The 23,244-nt window shown below is 39.3% G+C and overlaps 1 protein-coding gene and 1 long non-coding RNA gene across 2 annotated transcripts in view; both read right to left on the minus strand.

Moving 5' to 3' along the window:
- DPP10 (dipeptidyl peptidase like 10) overlaps positions 1 to 23,244 on the minus strand; it is a 434,600-nt gene that overhangs the window by 387,349 nt on the left and 24,007 nt on the right. The gene's annotated exons all lie outside the window — the stretch shown is intronic.
- Positions 715 to 18,752, minus strand: LOC136293012 (uncharacterized). The gene is made up of 2 exons (XR_010722048.1): positions 18,530 to 18,752; positions 715 to 988 (listed from the first exon to the last, which is right to left on the minus strand). It is a non-coding gene; the product is annotated as an uncharacterized lncRNA (long non-coding RNA).

A 23,244-nucleotide genomic window follows, 5' to 3' on the forward strand; every position in this document is an offset into this window, starting at 1 on the left:
TGAAATAACCCACCACTACATTCCCCCTGAAAACAGAAGCCCTACATAATTGGAATTCCTGCACAAAATACATAAATTAATAGTAATGGAAATTTCAGATGATTATTCACTCAGTTTCTATTTAAACTGAGTTCCAGCACATCTGTCATTCATCACAAAAGAAACACAAAGATAGCTTCAAGTTGAAAAAATTCTTTTTCATACTTTTCCATCAAAACACACAACACAACAACAAATTCTGCAATTGCAATTTGTCTCAGTTCATACATGACTATATAAAGCATATAATAGAAGTTATGGGATTTTTTTTCTCCTTTTCATGAAATTGTTATAATTTTTAAACAAACTCATTCAACTTAATATGCACTTTATATTATCATAAGGTTAAAATTATCTCATTTGTTTTATTCAAAGTGAAGTTGAATTAAATACTTTTATTAAGATAATTATTGCTACATGATGAGCAAGGGGTTTTTTTTAATAATTTCATGTTGGTATTATAGCTTTAAGCTTCATCTCTAGTACAGCTCCATGGTTCATCATTGATTTTTTTTCTCCTGTAATAGAAATAAATTTCAATTTACTGGAACATCACACCATAAGATAATTCCTTTTCAACACTTCAGTGTGGACTTTTCTGTTTCATCTGTGCTTAAAATAAAAGTATAGAAGCAGCTTCAAAATCAGGCCTAAATTCTACACAGGGACACAGTACCTGTGATGTCCATCAGTCAGTTTGTCCTTGCCCAAACATGTTTGGGACTTATGTGAGTCAACCAAATCTGGCAACAAATCTCCCACCTTTGGTAGGAAGGATAAGCGGAAATGCTGCTGCTGAAAAGCTGCATCCTGGGTTCTCTCTTTACCACTGACGAGGAAATCAACACACACACTCATCCTCAGGGTATGGAGTCCCAGGAGAACAGGATCCTGTGGTGTCACCGCTCATGGAAATAATTGCTCAGTGGTCTCAGCACACGCCTGGGGACTGCCAGACAAAAAATATTATAAATAGTTATCCTCCTCATGGGGTTTTCCTTGGCCACCTGTTGCTGAAAACTGTAAGCTCTTCCATGGTACAAATCACCAACTGCTTGCAGTTGGGTATTTTTAAGGCACAAGTGTTTGCTTGCAAGTCCTGAATGAAGATTGCATAAAACTTTCACATCAGGCAGCAGAATTTATGAGTAAAGGTGTCTTTTATGTTTCTCAATACCAGTCACTAAGAAAAACATTTTAAAAAAATAATTTTCACGTAAAAGTCTTCATTTCACCCCTTTGCTCCCTCTGCACACATATAAGTACATTCCACAGAATAGGTGGTCCTTTAAGCAAGTAGAATAATATCAAGGATAGGTGATTTTCTGGAATTTTTTTTTTACATCCAATCCTTACAAGAATGAAAGGGGAAACTGAAAAGAGGAAACAGTCACTCCCCACATGTGGTAGGAAAATAAAAAAAGTGGGATTTGTTCATTTGGATTTGCTCTGAATATGCTTTTAAAAAACATGCAGATAAAGAAAAAAGTTATTACTTTTTAAGCTGCAGTTAAATGTAGAAGTAGTTTGAAATTTATATCTATGTGGAAATGACTAGATAAATCCAAAGACACGACAGCCCCTTCTCATTCACCGTAACAAAATTGGTGGAGCTCCAACACAGCACTTCTCTCAGTCCTCACAAACTGACAAATGAATACACTCTCCCAATTTTTTATATATTACAGAACATTGCTATATCTTGAGTCACAAATAGAATTTGAAAAGCAACACTTTTGTCCAAAATGAGTATTTTTTATCTATCTTTTCTAATGGTCCTTAACACAGGAGAGGTGAACATCAACTCTGGTGAGCCTTGCTGCAGTTCTTTAGAACAGAACTTTTCCCTACACTTTGCAAAAGCCAGTCTCCTTATAATTTTAGCAGGATTGATAACAAATGGTAAACACTGGCAAAGCTGTTACCTGATTTCTCTGGTTTTTAATGCAAAATAATAACCAACTGGCACAACACAAGTCTTTTCAGAAAGAAACTGAAAATTAGAAACATGTAACTTAAATAATAAAATCACAGCTGACTGTTTTTAAATTAACCTAAGGCAGAAATATTCATTTTATTATTCCTGAATTAATCCTTATTAACATTTCCTGACATGTTCCTGACACAGGAACAAAAATGAACCACGACATTTGGGTGCCTTTTATAAACACTAATCCTTTCCCTGATGGATGTGTATTGAAATCAGCTTTCCTAAATAATCTGGTTTCTCAACATTGCCTGTACGTGTATTTTTCTTCAGAATTTCATCACAGCTTCATTTAGACAGGCACTTTTTCAAACCCATCCTATCCTTCACAACCTACAAAAAGGTGCCCTCCCTCCATGGGCCCTGATCCACAGTAATATGTTGAAAATAGAGATCCATTTTTCTTGCCAGACAGGGTGGATGGTTATCTGAAGTGAAAAGTTCCATTTCCCAGCATCTTTCATTGAAACTACTGCCTGATAATTATATGGAATAGGAAGTAACCATTCATCAAACTCATAAAATATCCATTCATCATGGTGATTCTCTCCTTGAGAAACACGAGAACCAAAATGAATCAGCCAAACCAAACTCCATCACATCAAAGTTTTTTTTAAAAAAAACAAAGGGATAAAATGCATTTTCTTCATAAGGCAGCGTGACTGAGGCCTTATAAATGTTAAACTACCTTCTCTTATTATAGGAAGTTCTTTTAATCTCATCCTTACAACTCAAGTCAGTATAAATAGAATAGCAATTAAAGGTTATTAAAAGTTACCTGATTCAAGTGGAAGTAACAAATTTTTTCATTCCCACAAAAACCAGACAATTTAAAGTAACATTTAAAAGGGAAAACCATGCATTCCACAAGCAAACCCATCTAAATGGACCCTAGTAGCCAAAAACATATATATGCATATATTTCTTTCACCAGTATCTAACCTGAAGCGACTCCTCAACATAAAATCACCATAAATGCATTATTGGATTTGTCACTTGTGGCTGGCCTAATGTTACTTGACTCATATAATACATCTCAGAACAACTTAAAAAAAAAAAAATCAAAACTTATTTCCAACTATCTTGATTCTCTGGCCTTGCCTGGTGCAGTGATGTCCACAGAACACTCATCATGCTGTACAGCAGCTTGCAGGTAGTGGATAGGTCTGCCCTCAGGTTTTAACTTGGGCTGGGAATGCATTTCTGAGGGAATCGCATTGCCCCTCCTGGCTCCCCAAGCGGGGTTTGCAGACAGGCTGGCACACCCCAGGCTGTGGGTGGGTGCTCAGCCCCCCCAGCAGGGCACAGCCATGGCCCACAGAGGACATTCCATGTGCATCTCCCTCTCCCCACTGCAAAGACCCCCCTCCATGCAGCTGCATCCTGTCCTGGGATGGCACTGCCAGAGCCACCAGTGTCACCAGGAGCTCCCCACTCCTCCACCACCACAGGGCTCCCCTTGGACTGAATCTCCACTTCATCATTTCTAACCCTCTCCTAAAGTCTGCTGTTAAATTTACTGTCCAGCCACAAAATGCTACTTTAGGAACAGTACAAATCCATGCTTTGTACCTATATCCCTGGAGAATGCATTGGGGATAAGTGTATTACTGCCAGGAATGCAGCAACTAAATCAAAGTTCAACACACTATCACCTCCAATTTCCCAGAGGCCTTTTCTTTTTAACCTAAGCCCTTATCTCTGCCCTTTTTCTCTGTCTCTGCTTGTCCTTCACGTTTGCTGTGCATTAAATAATTCCCACTGGCCTCCACCCACAAAGCCTTCAGACACAAGGTAGGGCATTTACTGTCACTTAGTTGGATTTGAGTTCCAGCTGTGCATGTGTTGTCTTGTGCGCTACTTCGGTGTGCTGGTGATGCCCTAGGCAGCATCAACTTGTACAAAGTTTGAGAAGAAAACAGTAATTTCAGCTCTTTAAAATCTTCACTCAGTGTTAAAAATTCAGTCGGGTATTGTTTGCTCTGACCGTGGATCTCAGACTCCTGAAATCTAAATGCCACCTTTCTCCTCACCCTGCTCACACTTAGCTGAGGGAGTTTGTAAGCAACTGAAAAGCTTTTCATTAATGAACATTTCAGGCAATAGTTTGCTACCAAAAAAAGTAAAGTACCGTTATATCTTTTTATCTGTCAGGATTGCTTGAAAAACTGAAATGAGAACTGCCATCAAGGGAGACGCAGCTGCGAGATCTGGGTACAGTGACAACTTTGCCAGCTGAAAAAAATTAGAAGATTATACTAACAGCAAAAATAGAAGCAGGATAATAATCCCATGAAGACTTCTCCCCAAAGTAAAATAATTCATCACATATTTAAATACATTTGATCATTTATTCAAGACAAATTATCAGAGTATAAGCAAGAGAGTAGCAGGGTGAATTTCCCTTTACTTGAAAAGAGCTCTGCAATGTCAATATTTAAAGGATGTTCTTTTTTCATACTTAATGAACAACTATACACTTACAGTCTAAAATGGCTCACTTTACACTAAACAAGCATCTCAGGAGGAAGAAAGCAATCTTCAAAGTACACTATGAAAGAACTTGCACTTCACTGACTACTTGAAGCTCCAGGAACAACAGATATCTTTAACTCCCAGCCCACATGAATTTATTTTGCTGTAAATCCTCTAACACAGAGAAGATAAGCAGCTCAGTATTGTGGTTGCACATAGCACAAAAAGCTTTTCTCCAAATGCATTGTTTTACATGATTTTCTAACAGTAACACGAGGAGGAACACAAGATATATGGCACCTTTTTGCCTCTTAGCTGAAGAAATGCAGCAGGAAGCACTCTAAAAATCTCCCAGCTGAGTTCATCCTTCCAGGTTCAGATACTAGAAGCAAAACTATTCCCCTCTAGAAACTTAAGACTCTATAAAAGAGAAAAATGCTGTGCAAAAAGAACAACTAAATACAAAATACAGATATACTATTACCATAAATGCTTTTTTTTTAATATATATATACATACAGACTATTACTCTGTTGTTTACATTGTTTTTGCAGCTTTGTCTCAGATGGCAGCAGAGCCAGGGCTCTCCTGCAGATCCAGGAGGATTTTACCACCCTCAATCTGCTCTGAAATACATGTTAGGATCGCCAGGAAACAGCATGAGAGGCCACAGATTTACACCACATCAGCCAGCTCTGAAGAATGCAGATTATTGAGCCAACAGTCTGCAAAACTGGCTATTTACCTGGAGGAAAGTGCCAGTTCTACAGTACTTTTTAGTTGGCCACTTACAGTCAATATGCTTAGTCACAGTTTACTTCCTGTTCATGGCTGTCACACACAGTTAACAATTAAAATTATTGGTGCCCAGGCATTCCAGAATAAGGGCAATAGGAAAAAAAGAAAAAAAAAAACACCAAAAAAACCACACAACCCACACAACAACAACAACTTAAAACAGCTCCTGAAGTTTCAAGTCCAAAGGATTCTGGTTTAGATACTGCTTTCACTTTCCTAGGTCAGGGAAGCACTGGGCACTGTTACACAGGGTCAGGTACTTCTGCTTAGGAATTCATGCTCTGAGCACTCAAAGTGCAGAGTTTTACTGCCTTTAAATGGGAAAAAGTTGTTAAACTGTGGTAATTTGGAGTCAAACAAATGACACCTATTTCAGGAACATTTGGGCACATAATCTGCCTTGAGTCAAAGTGCTCTACACTTACATTCAAATAAGCTCTCTTAAACTGAATAATGCACAAGTTCAAGTGACTTACTGACCTGGAGCTTAAATGGTCACAAAATTCAGAATAGCATGTCCCTAAGGATCTATGCATTCAAATCATGGGAAGCTTTACATTTTCATAGGACAATTTCTGCCTTTTAAACTCCCCTACACTGAAAGCCTATGATAACCTCCTTAGCACAGACTGCACTGCTTAAAACCTTATAAGATACCAAGTACAGGAATTTTTTTTTAACTTTGTGCTCTACAATGCTTTGAAACATTGTTTTGCAAATTGTGTTTCGTTTTGGAGAATTGCTCCCTATACCCTTTGTCATTTTCTTTGTATTTTCCTAACTTAGTGTGAAACAAATGTCTTTAAAAAAACCCTCCTCATACACACTGTAGTCATATGGGTGCTTAATTCACAAAGTTTTTAAAGGCAGGCTTCTTACATTCTCATGGATTTTCTCAGTCATTTCAATGTTAATTTTACTGCTTCATCCAAAATACAAGTTCTCCAGACCATACAAGTAATTATTTTGTTGATACTGGATCTTCCCCTCACTTTCATTCCTCAAGGTACAGATGTAACTTTGAGAAGTTTATGTGGCATTGGTGAGTTGGGTTTTTTTTAAAGCACAAACAATAAGAATTCTTAGTTTTAAGCACCCACTGGGAGATGGGACCAGTTTTCCAAAGGCAAGCTTACAGTTCCTATAACTGCATTATTTGTACCCCTCTCTTGACAAAAATATTGCTCAGAACAAGTACCAGCAGAACACCCCATCGGGTCTGGTACAGCCCAGCCTGCTGTCACAATTCCTATATAAAACATTCTGCAAAAAGAGGATTCCACTCTCAGATTTGTTACACTGCAGTCTTGAGATGTTTTGTTGTGCCCCAACCATCCTGATTTATTATTAAGAACCTTTTTCTTTTACCTGAAAGGCTTTTGTCACCAACACCAACTCAAGCTGATTCAGCCACAGCAGGAAAGTTTGGAGCCTGGACACGATGCACCATTAGAAGTACAAGGCTGAGCAGGATCTTTTCTAGTCTGGTAAACAGTAATATAATTGCAGCCAAAGTTTACTTTTCATTTGGGAAGAGCTATGCAGTCACGGAAGTATTCCGTACAAACTTTAATTAGATGATCTTGTATAAGTCAATAAGTGGAATAATTTAGCACAGGCCACAGTTTATATTTGAGCCTTATGTCTACTTGTTGCATTGTTTAATTAGCCAAGAGTTATGAAGTCTAATATTGGCTCACAGTTTTCTACCCCCTAACAATTCTTTGTAGCCAGAAAAATAACAATGCATCTCCACTGAATAATAAAAACACTGCAGCACTTTAACTGTGATGCATCTGTCTGACATTAATAAGACTACCACTGGAATACTGTTTTCCAGAAGAGTCATCCTACCTCTTATTAAGAGTTTCAGACAATTCAATCCTTGTAAATATTTATATAATATGCTAAGTGGAAGTGGGAATAGATTTTTTTTCCAGTACAATGGACTTAATTACCATGATAAAGAGGCAGCACGTACCTGAACCATTCACTTACAAACTCAGTAAGAAGCAAACATTCCAAACAGGCAATTAATCAAAGTCATTCTGAATTAAGTCAAGGCAGTTTGTCTTATTGTTGGAGATTCACTTAAATGTCCTACATGCGTGTGTCATAGTCATAGTAACTGATGTCAAGTGTGTTCTAAATATAAGCGTTACTGTACTTACATATAAGAGAATGTGCACACCATCATTGCTTAGAATACTAATATATGAAAACCAAAATAATTTGTGTAGAGAGCCTGTGAAATTGAATTCAGATCCAATCTGCTGAAAAAGAATTTCCATTTGACTTTAAATTCCAATTCACAATGCATAAACTATGGCATTTATTAGAGTGTTCTGTCATTTGTCACTTTTATAGAATACACCGCATTTTCCAAGCTATAAAATGCCTTAAAATTATGCAGCAATGATGTATGTTATCATTATTTTTCTTTGCCAATGTTTGGGTTACATTCAGCAGATCAAAACAGGGCTGATTTATAAACTTAATAAATAGCAACATACTTCAACTTTGTGTGTGTGTACCTATGGAAGCTTCATTTACTTCCTGATTCTAAACGCTATATTCAAACCAAATATTTGAGCAAATTAAATTCAGACCATCTCACTGCACGGGACTGATGCAAGTAACTGCAGGGGCTGCTGAAAGAACATAACTTTCCTGCAAACACTTCAACAGGAGTGCAGTGCTGCCAGCAGCTGGCAACCAAATTTCACTTACAGATTCTCATTCAGAGTGTAAAAAAACAGCCACCACTGGAAGTCTGTACAGCAGGCTCTGACACTGACAGCTTCCAAATACAGGAATTCCTAAGGAAAGCTATACTTTAGTGGTAAATTTACAGTTCAGACACTTTGAATATTTCTTTCCTTCAAAACTACTTTGATGATCTGATAACCTCAAACTGGTGAGCTGCTTTTCGCTTCAAAATTATCCCAGAGAGTCACTTTAGGTTGCAGAAAAGATGAAAACAATGAGGCTCTAGACAAATGTGAAGAGTTTATTAAGAAAAACTGCTACCTAAGGAGTTCCACAGAAACTTGTAAGCTCTGACAAATCCCCACAGATGACTACAACCCTACAGAACAGATAAAATAATGGATTTAATAGCACATTTCCTCCCCCAGAGAAGTCATAACAAAGACACAAAGACCCAGCACACACTCACTGCCCTCACTGACAGCTAATACTGCTCAGTTTGGAGTCTCTTGTTGCTTGGGGTGGTTTTGGGAAGCCTACAGCAAGTGACTTCGACTACTACAAACTCCACATCACACTTTTGTGCTGGGGGAGGCTGGGATGCATCCTGAAATCACAGCTGGACCAGTGTAACCATTGCATTCTTTTCCTTGAAAACAAACTTTTTCTCTTGATTTCACTTGAAGCAGCGCATTGCACACTGAGAAAGTAACGTGCCAGCAAAAATACATAAGGTCATAAAGGAACCAGTCTTACAGCAAAAGTAATTTGATTGTCTTCACCTGCTACAAAAGGATAATTATTAAAACATCTCACTCAATTACAAAATTGAAAAAGATAGAAGAAATACCCCATACAAATAAAACTGCTGGACCCTAATAATGTTCACCCAAAATCCTCTCACTGGGTGCCTTCTGAGCAAGGGGAGATTAGCCCACAACTCTCTAGAGACATCTCACGCTAGAGAGGCTTCCCAGCACGGCTTTCTTAGAATAAAAATGTTTAGACAGGTTCAGAAAGGCACTCCAGAGGAAACATATGTTGTTCCTGGCTCTAATGGATGCTCTGGTAATTAAGTTTCACAAGGACCACAGGCATATCATTAAATATTACATTCATCTTCAAACACTTGCTTCTAAATATATCTTTGTACATCAAGGTAAAGAAGAATTAAAATTAATTGCACCACTTAAAAGCTTGTCTCTCCAACTTGCTACTTGTTCAGCATTTCCATTTATATGGCCATGCCCTTGTTTTGCCTTCTGCTTCCTTGTTGATGTGAAATTTTTTACAGATTTTTAGGATGGGTGAAAGATTTCCAGAGAGCCACCTGCACCTTCCTGAGTGTGCCACAGGGCAGGTGGGGAAAAGGCAAGAAGCAACAGGAGGATCCTAGGAGCATCAGGAAAGGACTAAGAAAATAAAGGAGACAAGAGAAAAAAAAAAGAAAAGTGGAAAGGTGAAATGAGGAAATATAGGCAAGTGTGGAAGAAAACGAGGGGTAACAAGCTGGGATTTCCATGGCACAAAGATTTCTAAAGAACCAAAATCAGCAGTTGCACTATCACCTCTCCTGAAAGAGTCACACATGGCTGCATCAATAATAAATCAGAAGGGCAAAACCAGGGAAGCAGCATCTTGAGGTTTGGGATGCTCTGCATGAATCACCTTGTCAATGTAGTACAGTTACCTCCATATTTAATAATTTTAACTAAGTTTCCTCAACACCTCGTTTTAAAAAGCACCAAAAATACCCCACAGAGATAATTTTCTTTGTCAGTATTTGTCATAAAAACAAATTTCAGTCACTCTGCACAAATTGTGGTCTATTCCCAGGCAGACAAAATCCTATAGCCCAAAGGTGACACACAAATATTTGTCATCCGGAGTACTGTTTTATAACTCCAATCACCAAAAATATGTCATTTATCCTCTACTGCCTCACCCCATGAACAGTTTGCTGATAACACCAGCAGATTTTAGCTACAGTGAAAGCTATACTTTCTGTACACAAGATTTCACCTGGAAGTGATCCATGACAACTACAATAAGACAGGTGAGTGATTCTGGAGGTGGAAAAAAACCAAAAGAGGTTTGGTTTATTGTAGGGAAGGGGTAACCCTCCATCCCATCTGAAACAGACACAGAGTCTGAAAGGTGGGCCAAAAAAAGATGCCATTCTTTAAATGAAGGCCTGTGAGGTCGTTCAATCCCCTGAGGAATTTTAGGAGCAGAGAAAACATTACAACTGAAGACAAGACAGCAAAGTGTGTAATGATAAGATTGAGAGCTGGCAGGATATAACCTTCAGGAGAAGAAAATATATAGCAAGAAGAAATATTAAGAAAGAAAAAAGGCTTTGGGAAACAGAGAAACTTTGGTTTGTTAAAAAGAAAGACCCAACATGCTACACAAGACTACTGCCATAGCATTAGACACCCATTGAAGGCTGGGATTATTTCTGACCACACGCAAATATAAAGGTAAAAACATAAACGTACAGTTTTAACTAGAGGAGGACCTGGCTCTCCGACCTGAAAACCTAAGGAAAGGAAGGACTCCTCTTCAAAGCCACAGCCATATGACAGACATACCAAGTGTCAAAGGCAACACCTAAAATCACATTTTTGCAATGAGGAGCCTGTTGCTGGCACACGTAGAAATTTTCTGCTCTAATGGTCTGGTGCTCTCACAATTAGATGGAGCTACAAGAATTCAAATCACCACTGAATCCAACCCCACACCCAAAAGGGAAATGTGAACATCTGGGGACATGTCCCTCACTACCTCACCTTCCAGGAGCACTAAGAATAACTCCCAGTCTGATCTTTTCATGAACTTCAAGTTACTCTGCTGATCTCTGGGAAAGTTAATCTTCACTCTCTAACCTTCAAAAAGGACACGAGTTGACAGTAATTTTCACACCACACATGAACATAGCTTGAAAGATTTTTATGAGGCAGCAGGATTAATCTCCTAAGGAAATGTGAACAGCTGGGTGGTTTTTATTTACTCAGAAATACTGAGACAAACCTGTGGTCCTCTCAATTTTCAGAAATACAGACTCTTCAAAATAATTACATGAAGTGTTTTTCGTTTTGCAGCTAAATATTTGAGAGATTATTTTTCAGCCTCACAGGCACTGATTTTCAGCAGCATTCAGAGTCAAGACACATTTATTATATTACAATCATAAGCCATATTTTATACTAAAAACAGGCTTGCATTCTTTTGAATGATGTTTATACTGATGAAAACCTCATTAAATATGAAAGCCACGGGCAAAATGGAAAAGATGCTGATTTTCTTTATCTATTAGAAGTAGTGCTGATTGCTTTCAGAGCGGAGAAAAATGCCAGTTTCACGCAGCTAAATGTACTCCCCATAATCCATTTATCCCTCACTGGAGTTACAGTCGTTTGCCTTCCAGCAGGCAGGAATTGCACCGTGCTGCCACCGGGAGGCACAGTCAGATTTTACAGTTTGCAACGTCTCCATTTATGTCAGAACAGCCTGCCTGGAGAATCTGACTAAAAGATTTATTCAGCTTTGTTCCAGCAGAGGATAGGAAAAAGTTATGCAGTGATTAAAAAATTCCAACATTCTAGCCACACAAAAATATGAAAGCAATCCACTGCCAGAGTAGATTTTAGCTATTTCAAGCTGAAGTGTGAATTCAGTTTGACATGAAGGGGCCACCCACAAAAAATCTTTTGAAGATGGATTTTTTTTTTTTTAATGTCCTGTAGGTGGCTAAAATCAAATACAGCATTAACCGCTTCCAGTAGCGTAGAAAGAAATTTTCTAAGTAAAAAAAACAATTATATTCTGTTAATTGGAGAGCAGAAGATGAATGATCATTTCATTAAAAGCAAGTGCGGAGTTTTTAATTGCAATTTTAACTGTAGGCTATAAATAGATCTGAATTCAATGGCAGAAAGGTTGCTGCTATAAATTATTTTGACTTCAGTTATGTTTAAACCATTTAGAAAACAAACTATTACTTGATAAAGAGACTTGGTGCGGCTTTTACAAAGTTGCAGCCCCTTTAAATTAATTTTCAACTCAAGTCACTCCACGGTGTGATAAAGAGGAGGAAGAAGACAAAAATTTTTGAATATGAAAGAATAACAAGAATCTGAATGATGTGAGGAATCACTTCGGGAGAACTATGAGAACTGTTTTTTTTATTTTGTGGAAGGGATCTATGATACTAAACATATGCAAGTACAACCCAGGCGCAGATCTCTGCAGCCATGGGGTTTGGGGATTGAATCCACACATTGGGCTGGTCACAGAATTCACAGAATCACTGGGCTGGAAGAGACGTCCAAGATCATGGAGTCCAACCCAGGCCCGACACCTCAACTAAGCCATGGCACCAAGTGCCACATCCAGTCTCTCCTTAAACACATCCAGGGATGGTGACTCCACCACCTCTGTGGGCAGACCATTCCAGGACTTTATCATCCTTTCTGTAAAATCCTTTTTCCTGAAATCCAACCTATATTTCCCTTGGCACAGTCTGAAACCGTGTCTTTTCACAGTTCTGTCTGTCCAGTGGGGTCTGACCTCCTGCTCCAAAAAGCAGATCCCAGAACAGATGTGCCCAGGGTCAGGGTCTGCTCCTTGTTCTGCTCTGCCTCGAGGCAGGAGGAGGAGGAAGCCTGAAGTGCCCATGGAGTAACTGCTGGAGCACACAAGTTCACAGGGAACCCGGCCAGGAGCCTCACAGAGCTGTCAGATGTCACACCTGTGGCTCCCTGGAGCTTCCAGAAACTTTGTAATAAAGATGTAATAATGCAGCATCCCGGACTGAAGTGAACTAATTCAGGACTGTAAAATGCAGCAGTTATGTTTTATCACTTTATCAAATCCCACTATGATTTAAATAACAGAAATGTGATACATAGCTTCCATGCAGAAAGGTAAGTGTGGGTACAAAATCTGCTTCCTCCTAACTGAAACAGTGCACTCTGCATTTAGCTAAAACAACTTCAAAAACTGCTTTGATAAATGCCATTAAGAAAATAGGTGGTTTAGGAGAGAGATAATCTAAACATGATTCAAACCAAGTGCGGTACTTTTGCTGAATTACTCTGAAACCTGATAGCTAAAGTACCATGTTAATAATATTTTAGGAGAAAGTATTTCAAATTAACTTCTAAGTAGAATAACCAACTGCTATGAAACAGAAAAGCTGAAGAAAAATATGTAATAGGTTATCAGTTGGGGCTCTCCCTGTGTATCAGGGAGCAAGTGATCTAGACTAGTGTTTTCAAAAATTTATCTAAATAAATATGAAGAGAGACAGATTGGCCGCCATCTGCAATGTACCACAACATCCGGATGAGTTAAGTACTTAACTTCCATCACAGTCAGCAGGAGTTGGATGCTTAATGTATTTGGATGCTTTAGAAATCACATTAGGCACCTAAATGTGTAAAGTGCATAAATATCTCTCACTTTACAGCCTCTAGTTTTCAAGTGCCTTAGTCCTGAGCTGTCAAATGGGAATAACTGTGTTTGCCCAATTCATGGGGGAATAGGAAAAAGCAATGAAGGCTGTGAGGTGTTCAGATCCTGCAGCAGTGGTGTGTGAATGCCCTGGAGGAAGGAAACTTAGGGCAGAAAGGTGACTGGATGTGAGGGTGCTATCAGAAACACAACACAGAGGACATTGTGCAGAGAAAAACCAGAGTCCAGAGGGTAAATGGGAATTATTTAGCAACTTATTCACAACATACGGATGTCAACTTCTTCCTATGAAACCACCAAGTGAAAATACCCATTCTGAAATGTCCCCTCCTGTCACTTTTAATGGAAACCAAGAAAATACAGGTACTTCAGTACCCTTCACACTGTGATCAATCTGTTGTGAATCCCTCCTCACATTTTCTACAGATTCACGCTTTTTGCTTTAACGTCTGTAGAATTATTTTCCAATCTAATAACAATCTCTCCATCCCACTAACACTAATAACCATCAGGGCCAGCACCCACCCACACCACCCTCTCAGAGTCCAAAAAAGCAACAAACAAAACTGTCACAAACTCGTAATTGTCATGACAAATATGCCTAAAGCTTTAAGTTGCCATGATTAAGCAAAGTATCTGAGATCAAACTAACTAATGCACTTAAATTGTCCAGTACTTTTTTAAGTATAAAATCAATCCAATCAGTAATTCACAAAAAAATCAATTCTGCATACTCCAGGGAAGGCAGGTATCCATTACACAGTAATTGTTACACAGCTGCTATAAATGCTCAATAAAGAAAAATGACCTTGAAAGCCCAGCAGAAGTGCTCCCACACTTAAGGCTCGTGTGTTGCACAACACTGAATTAAGCCTTCTCCTGGTAAGCTTCATTTTTTTTTTAAGTGGAAATTCCATGGAGACTATAATAGTATTTTAGGGTGCTCCCTAAGTGGTGCTTATCATGGCATCATCGGCCACCTCTGCTGATCCCAGAACTGTCCAGCAAAATATATCCTGCCTGGAATAGCTCAGGGGACTGCTGAACCAGGACTATGCTGACCCAAAGCCAGGGCCATCAAGTATGCTTGTCACAGGTCACTGCAGGTGAGGAAGTACATCCACATAGTTTCAGAGTTGACCAATTCCAACATTTCCACTGGATATTTAAAATTATTACAGTAGTAGCCATATGTGTTTTTAAAGACTTTGATACAAAGTAAAGAACCTGGCTATTGCTCCAGAAGAAAATTCTCCACTGTGGTAAATCTACATGGGGATGCTTTGGCAAAATATCTAACGCTTTCCTCCCCATAGTGTTTACTAGCTTGAACATACTTTCTCCCCATTTGGTTTCTTTCAGCCTTCTGCTTTCTTCCAGAAACAGAGGAACATTTATGTCCATCTTCCCTCTCTGCTCCTGCCAGCAGCACTATATCAAAGGCAGGAAAGCACATCGTAAATAAACGCTATTATTGCTAGAACAGTGTGAAAAACACTGCTTCAGTTCAATGACCAAAAAAAATGAAAAATTAATTTCAGGTCATCCCAAACCGAACAAGGCCTCCTGGGCCAGCAGGTTTATTCCTCTGGAGCTTCTTGGTTTTGCATTTTCAGCAAATTCTCTAAGCACACCCGTAATATTTATGTCAAGGCCGTTAATGAATATATTAAACAAGTCTGAAGCACTCAATTTTTTTTCCTGACCCATTTATTACAGAGTAGAATGGTTCAGGTTGGAAGGGACCTTAAAGATCATCTTGTTCTGAACCCCCCCTGCTGTGGACAGGGACACTTTCCACTATCCCAGGTTGCTCCAAGCCCCATTCAGCCTGACCTTGGACACTTCCAGGGATCCAGGGGCAGCCACAGCTTCTCTGGGCACCCTGTGCCAGGGCTTCCTCACCCTCACAGGGAAGAATTTTCTTCCCTGTACCAAATTTAAATCTACTCTCTTTCAGTTTAATACCACAACCCCTTGTCCTGTCCTGATAAAAAGTCCAGATGTTACCAGCTGGACTGGCCAGCAGACCAGCCCATGAGGCAGCCAGAGGAGCATTACTGGGGAGAGGCTTCTAAATATCTGCCATATCAGTAACACACACATATCACTGCAATTTAAGTTTTGTTTTTGTTTTTGTTTTTTTTTTTCACTCAGTTCAATCTGGACTTGTGTTTGCTTTTTCCTCAGCCTGCAGTATCAGGGCAGAGGATGAGCTGCCCTGAGCAATCTGTGGTCCCACATTCTGCAGCCAGTTCCTGCCCCAAAGCTGAGAGGAGGACAGTGTTTCCTGAGTGTCTTCTCTCGTGGTCTGCCAGAAACAGCCTGTGGGACACACCTCAGCACCAAGGATTCCCCAGATTCCTGAGGTTTGTGCCACTTCTGCCAGTGTGCTGTGCTGGTAGCGTGGGGCTGTGTGGACCCTGAGGAAAGGTCAGTTCTGCAGCAGCCTCACCCAGGGCACGGCTGAGACCCCTCAGGGAAAAGGTATTTGCAAAAGGGCAATCCGAGCAGTGAGATGGAAGTGTGCAAACCCTCCTGCAGCACCTGGGTCTGGCAGGGCGAGCAGCTCCAGGTGCCTGGGTGGGTATTCCCCTACAGCCCCTCTGTGCCCAGGGGAGGCAGCAGACACTTCTTGAGGCACTGGGTCCGTGGAGAGCCCCCTTGAGTGCTTGTGAACACAAAGTGTCTGGGGATGAGAGCATTAAAGTGCAGCCCAAAGCTTTCCTTGAGATTTTACAGGAACCCTCTGATCTCGATGGGGAAAAAACATATATTCAGCTAATATTCAAATGAGCTGCCAACTGAGATTGAGCATGCTGAATGCCGAATTTTCTTTCCTTGCTTCTGCTCTCTTTCCCCTCCCTGCCTCACAGGTGAGTACAAGGAAGGAGGTTCCTTGCTTTCTTCACCCCCTTAGGTTTTTGTTCTTGCACACAAACAGAACAGTTCATGAAACAGGCAAGACACAACTAATGCTGGCAATGAGAGAAGTTATTAAAAACACAATATGCATTAACTCTCTTGTAATCACAAAACCTGCTTCATAACCTCACAAGATGACAACCACCAGAATGAAAAGGCTTGAGTGCACCTGCTGTACACTAAAAGTCTGTATGCCATACGGAAATCAGCTCCCAGCCAATACCTGGAATTCCTGGAGAAGGGCTGTTCCCTCTGTACTATTGAACTTATTTTCTGTTACTATAATCAAGGCCACACAATCCTTCCTGTAGGACATGTCAAGCCTTACTGACAGTCCCTTTTACCTTGGCATCTTCAGCAAATCCCACCAGCACGCTCATCTCTGTGTCAAGGTCTTCCATCAAAGCATTAAGCACCACTGGTCCCAAAACCAGTCATTGGGAAGCTGCAGCACCACCCTGATGTTACCAATTGCTGTGTCCCCATAACCAGCAGCCTTGGCTCCACCACAAGCCTCCCACGTTTCACAAACATTGGGGGTTTTCAGCCAGGTGAGTTTCCAATGGCTTGGCTCACCGATTTAGGGCTTTCAACTGCAGTAGTTTCCAGTGGCTTCTCAGCTCGTGGATGTGCTTTACTGTACACCTATAATGTTATCTGTGCTGCTTCAATATTATTTACAATTACTTTGCTTATGTCTTCCAGTAATGGTGAACTAAGCCCAGACAGGAATTAAACTTGTTTTCCATTAACAAATCAAATCAACGTTTTCTTCCCTGAAAGTACTGAATTCTGTTATTTTAACTGCCCAACACTTATCTGGCTTTTGCTAATTTATCTGAAAGTAAGGAACATTTTATGAATTTATATCAAAGAAAATCTATTCAGCCATTTTTTACATACTTTCACTGAGCTCATTCTTTACAATCAACTAAATTCTGGGTAAGATAAACACACATATGGTTCATGAGCCTAAATCTTCCTACAAAACTACACTGAAATGGTTTCAGACTGCAGCTATACTAGAACACTACAGACAAGCTTTGTCCTTTCTTGGCTCCTAGCAAGTAGCAAAAAAACTAGGACTTGTTTCATAAAAAACTTTGACTTTAAGCTTCACAAATAAAGAGCAACAGATAAATTTACTGGCATCTGGATTTGCAGAGGTGTGAATCTACACCAGAGGCTCAAACAGCAAACACCTGGCCCCACCAAATGGCCATGTCCTTCCCTGAATTAGTCTATATTCCAGAGTAAAATTATCATTATATAACAGGTTACAGCACAAAAACTACTGAGAAAAAGCATATAAATGGAAGGTTTCACTTTCAGAACTAAAGCAAAAGTTAGAGTTTTCAGTAACTCTAATGTTCAATTCTGTTATCTTTTTATGTGACCCACAACGAAAAAACAGACACCTTATCTCTTCAGCAGCCGGATAATCTTACTTGGTTCTATGAGATTTTTTTTTTCCAAGCTGGAAGCATCAAGTTTATATATAATAAGGTTCCTTTGTTATCTTCTGTATCATAGGCCTCTACAAGATACCACAAAGAACTGGATTTTTCCCATTGCCTCTTAAACATATCAGTATTAGTGACAGAAATTTGGCTTAGCTACCAGAAATCACATTCCTCTGTCACTGCATTTTTAAATGACACCCAGCCTCCACAATCTGCAGTCACAGAATTCTAAGCACACTTGAGCTAAAAATTATTTGCATAGTTGCATTTAAATTGGGTATTTTGTCCCACTTCTAATGCAGTATCAAAAGACAAGGAACTTCACCCAAACAAGCCCTTGAATATCATAATAACAATCTCTGTCCTACTCACTTTGCACTGCAATAACTCTTACCTCAAGCAGGTCCACACTAAGAAGTTTTTCCCAAGCAATTAGAGAAGAAATCTTACAAGAAACTCTGGACTGCCTATACTGCATTTGGTAGAATATTTTGCTTGAGCACAAATGAAAAAGAAATGTAGAATAACTTTGGGAAAGTCACTGAAAGTCAAAAAAATCTGAATCTGGTCTAGGACCAAGAATTTTTGCAACTACCAGTTTTGATAAAACAGGATAACAAAACATGAAAACCAATCTGGAATGTTTGTTCTGTACCTTAGAAGATCACACGTGCTCACCCAAGCAGGTCAAACCCAGGCAGCAGGAAGTATCTATAGATTTCCCAGGGATTTTCTGCTTCAGGGACAGTGAGGACAGGAGTTGAAGACTTTGCACCAAATTATCCACCACGTTAGCTAAGCTGCCCACCAGGAGAAACTGCTCTGGGTGAACAGTCCTGGCAGGAAATGGCAAAGCACCCTCAGAGAACAAGGTTGTATTCATGGTTTGCCAGGTGATCCTCAGTAGCAAATTAAACTGGCAATATTCTGATGGGCACTCCCAGACTGGGTACAGGGGGAGAGCCTAGCTAATTAAGCACTGTGCTAACACCTGGATACCACAAATGGTGTGCAGTCAGAAGGTAACGGATCTTTATTGATGCCCAAAGAGGATGGAAGATACACATTTGTTGTCATGGAGGAAGTACACACATATTCTTTGCAGAGCAAAAGTACTTTAAATCATTTGTTAGCCGGTCATTTGACAAATTAATTAATTTATCAAGACATAGTCCAGTCTCCTAAACTTTAAGTCATATTTTTTTCTGCCACAAATCATGGATCAAAGATTTAACAATGAGAGAACTCCTAGAGCCAGACCACTGAATTTTCAGCCATGGATATTGTTTTTATCATTTGACTGTGCATGGATTTGAGCTGCAATTTACAGGCATCAGATCCTTTTTAACTGCTTAAATCAAAGCCTGGGCTCTGCAACGAAAATTATTCTGAGTACAGTGATTAAATTCAGCATGTTTGGTGTGGCAATCTTAGACACTGTTTAGACCTTAATCTGCAATATTTATTCACAATATAGCATAAAAGAGCAATGTTCGTTTTTCATTTAGAATATTTTGAAGCAAGTTAACCAGGGCATCCCTCTAAATTACCAGGTGGAAATTACTTAAAAATTTGAAGAGTTCTTAATTAAGTCAAAAAAAATTATAGAATTTAAGAATGCTCTGGATGGGAGGGGATCATAAACATCATCCAGTTCTAATCCCCTGCCATGACAAGGGACGTCTTCCACTGTCCCAGGTTGCTCCAAATCCCACCCAACCTGGCCTTGGACACTGCCAGGGATGGGGCAGCCACAGCTTCTCTGGGTACCCTGTGCCAGGGCCTCACCTCCATCAGAGTGAAGAATTGGTTCCTTGTATCCAATCTAAACCTATTTCCTTTCAGTTTTAAGTCATTCCTCCTTGTCCTATCACTCCATGCCCTTGTAAAAAGTCCCTCTCCAGATTTCAATTACACAATACTAAAAAAAAAAACAACTCAACTTATTTTTACACCAAGTTTTTCAATGAAATTCCAGAACTATTATTTGGTAAGAAAACATTGCATTAAGGTGCTAGTTACAATGTGGTATAATGAATGAAAACAATTTTAGCAGCTCTGTTTTCAAAATTTCCTTAATTTTGTCAACAGAAAAGAAGAAAAAAGAAAAATCCCCACACTTTCATTAGAAGAAACTATTTCCTTTTTTCCCAACCTACATGAAAGCAAACACATTCCTTGTTGCCACAGTTACCAGATGACTAAATAGTCTTTAAAAACTTACTCCACAAAAATAAAGTACCATCCTTTCCCCCTTGAACCTCTTCTTTGATGTGTGTTCAAAGGTGGGTGAGCAGGTGCTAAGACTGTCAAATGCTCTTCCCTGCTCCTTCTTTATCCAGAGCATTGAACTACAGACACTTTTATAATACAGAAAATGTTGTCCTGCACAGGTAGAAAGAAATGCTCCAGCTAGCAGAGGAAACTCTTATCCTTCAAAGCATTATTTCCTAAACTGACACATGTAAATCACCTCACAGAATCAAGAGGAACGCCCAAACACATGAAAAAGAACTGGGCAGCAAAAGCAAAGGAGCACAGCTGCCTGTTAAATTAAATTGTTTGTAAATTAAAGATTTACAGACTTTCATGAAAGGGCCAACACTACCTGCACAAAAGCTAACTAAGGCAGTTTTTGACCTGCTGAGACTCAAGCAGAGCCTGTTGCTCCTCTCAAAAAAAAAAAATTGAGCGTATTAATTCCATTGTTGGTGCCTCCCCTGAAGCTGTCAGCCAGGGTGGAGCTGCTTTTCTTTTTGTAGAAAATGTTGGAATTTCTAATGAAAAACGAATTCCCACGTGATTTCTGTTCTTTTTTTCCCAAGCATTAACACAGTGTTCACACTCAGTGGTAGGGAGAACAGGAGCCGTGCAGCCTGAAATTTGAAGGTGTTTGTCCAGGAAACATTCACCTGCTCTGATGTGCTGCCCAAGGACCAGGTAGCCATAAACCACACAGATTTTCCATATTTAAAAACTAGTGAAACAGAGGGAATCCAAGGCAAGACATGAAATTCAGTGAGTCTAATTCTCATCTGGCTAAACCACGGAAATCTTCACTGAGTTCACAGACCTCAACTTACACCAAGAAGAGTAGAAGTACTTTAGGACTTTTTAGTAATTTCTTTAGCTCTTTTTTCTACTGCTTGCTGACTGTTAATCCCTTCACCCATAGGCAGGGAAGATCATAGTGATACGCAAAAATCTTCATGATTTTTGATACCAATCTAGGTGAGATTAAATTTGATGTAAAAAACCTATACGCAACCAGGGAGTAATCCCAGAACCTAAGAAGGTTTTGTTTATCCAGCTCTTAATTATTTTGCATGAGCATATCAGGACAATGGTAGTGCATTAACTTGTTAGAAAAATGCACAGTTGCCACAATTTTAAAATAATTGCCACAATTTTAAAATAATAATGAATATTTAAAATTTTGTACAGAGTTTAATGTTAAATTTTGCACACAAGATGTCTGATCCATCTGGAAAACAAAGTTCTAACTAGATCAAATTGTATTTTATTTGACTTCATTACCTACTCGTGCAGCTTTCCTTTTGTATGAAAATTTGTTCACCTAAAGGAGGACAGAATTTTCTCCATAATATATCTCTATAGTCTATAAACCATCCTGCATGCAGTAATTTCAGCTGCATGGGTTTTGGGGGTTTTTTTTGTGTGTGTAGGATTTTTTGGGGGTTTTTTGTTTGTTTGTTTTGTTTTTTGTTTGTTTCTTGGGGGGGTTGTGTTTTTTGTCTGTTTTTTGTTTGTTTTTGTTGTTTTTTTTTAAATAAGAAGGGAAATACAGATTCTTTTCAGGAAAGTGCAAGAAATATGTCAAGTTTGTCTTCTGGATATTTCAATTACAGAACAGCTCTTTAACCTATGAGCAGAAGTCACTGGAGAACCTGGGGAAAAAATCTCTGCAAGGTGATGTCTAAAAACTTACAGTGCACTGTTGATTTAGTGATAGCAGAGACTTTCACAGAGCTCTTTGGTGGCAGGAGGTGAGTTCCTCTCTTTAGCTCAACAACATTTCCAGGAAATCCACATTTTACTCTTGTTTTGTGCTGAGGCTTTATGTTTCTGCATAAGAAAGCTGAAAAACTCAAGAGCTTTCAGGTATTATCTATGGACTGAATCACACCCATTTAATAGGCAAGCGTTTCTTTCCAATATTTTGTAAATGTTTTATTTGAATTCAGGAGGTTTTTCAAATACATGAATCACCAAAATGAATCACAAGAGGATACTAAATGTGGGGTTTTTTACAAAATTGTTTAAATAAAATATTCACACAGTTTCAAGGCTTTTCCTCACATTTCATGAGCAAAGCAACGCACCGAAGAGAAACTTTTACCATTTGGACAAATAAGTATTTTCCAATTACAAAGTCTTGTTACAAATACTATATCTGATTTTCAGCAGCACCAAATGCCACAGATTTTAATGGGACGTTCGGTGAAAAGCTGGTCAAATTAGGTTATCAGCTTTCAGTGATTTTCTGAAACGGTTTTTCTATGGCCACACAAAACCATCCAAGTTTTGCAGGATTCTGTCCTGTGGCCTTGGCCGTATCACCTGCCATAAAACCATGATCTGACAGAAAAGGCAGAACAGCCACAGCCTCCTTTTGAACACCAGACAGATGTAAGTGTGACCAGCAGGCTCAGACAGTGCCTCCAGACCTGCAGTGCAGATTGCCAAAGACAGATCTGTGCATTTCCTTCCCCACAGAGCAAACAAGATACTCACCTCAAAATGACGTTATATAGTCCAAAGCAGCTGAACTTGTATTTGGGCACCCCTGGAAGCCCTCATCCTTGATGGGACTTTAAAAAGCACAACAGTACTTTAAATGTATCCCACTGATTTTCAATACAGTGTAAATCACATCTGTGTTTTTTGGAGCTCCAGACAAATCAGTGTTTTGACAACATTCTCTCTGTGCTATTAAAAAGCCAGTTTAAAAAAACCCAGAGAGTTAATGCATCCTTGGAAACTAGAATTAGAGAATTTTACACTTTTTTAGCAATAAACATTTACACTCAACTGACTCTCCGAGGAGGACAGAATTTTCTCCACAATATATCTTTTATAGTCTATAAACTATCCTGCATGCAATAATTTCAGATGCTTTTTTCACATTTTTTTCACAGCTATTTTGGGGCAAGAACACAACTCTCCCTTAGCCTGTCCAGCCAGGAGGCAAAGTTTGGGGTAACTGAGCCCCGTTCTGAGTGCAGACAGGTTTTCTGGATGGATCAAAGCAGGACAGTGTCAAGTGGTGATCATGGCCTGGGGATTTGAAGGCAAAATCGTTTGCAAAATTGAAATAAATGTCTCAGTCCTATCCCAGTGTCTAGAGAA

This window comes from Chamaea fasciata, unplaced genomic scaffold (assembly GCF_029207755.1).
Source record: "Chamaea fasciata isolate MVZ Bird 193981 ecotype frontalis unplaced genomic scaffold, bChaFas1.0.hap1 SCAF_8, whole genome shotgun sequence".
Classification (NCBI taxonomy): domain Eukaryota; kingdom Metazoa; phylum Chordata; class Aves; order Passeriformes; family Sylviidae; genus Chamaea; species Chamaea fasciata.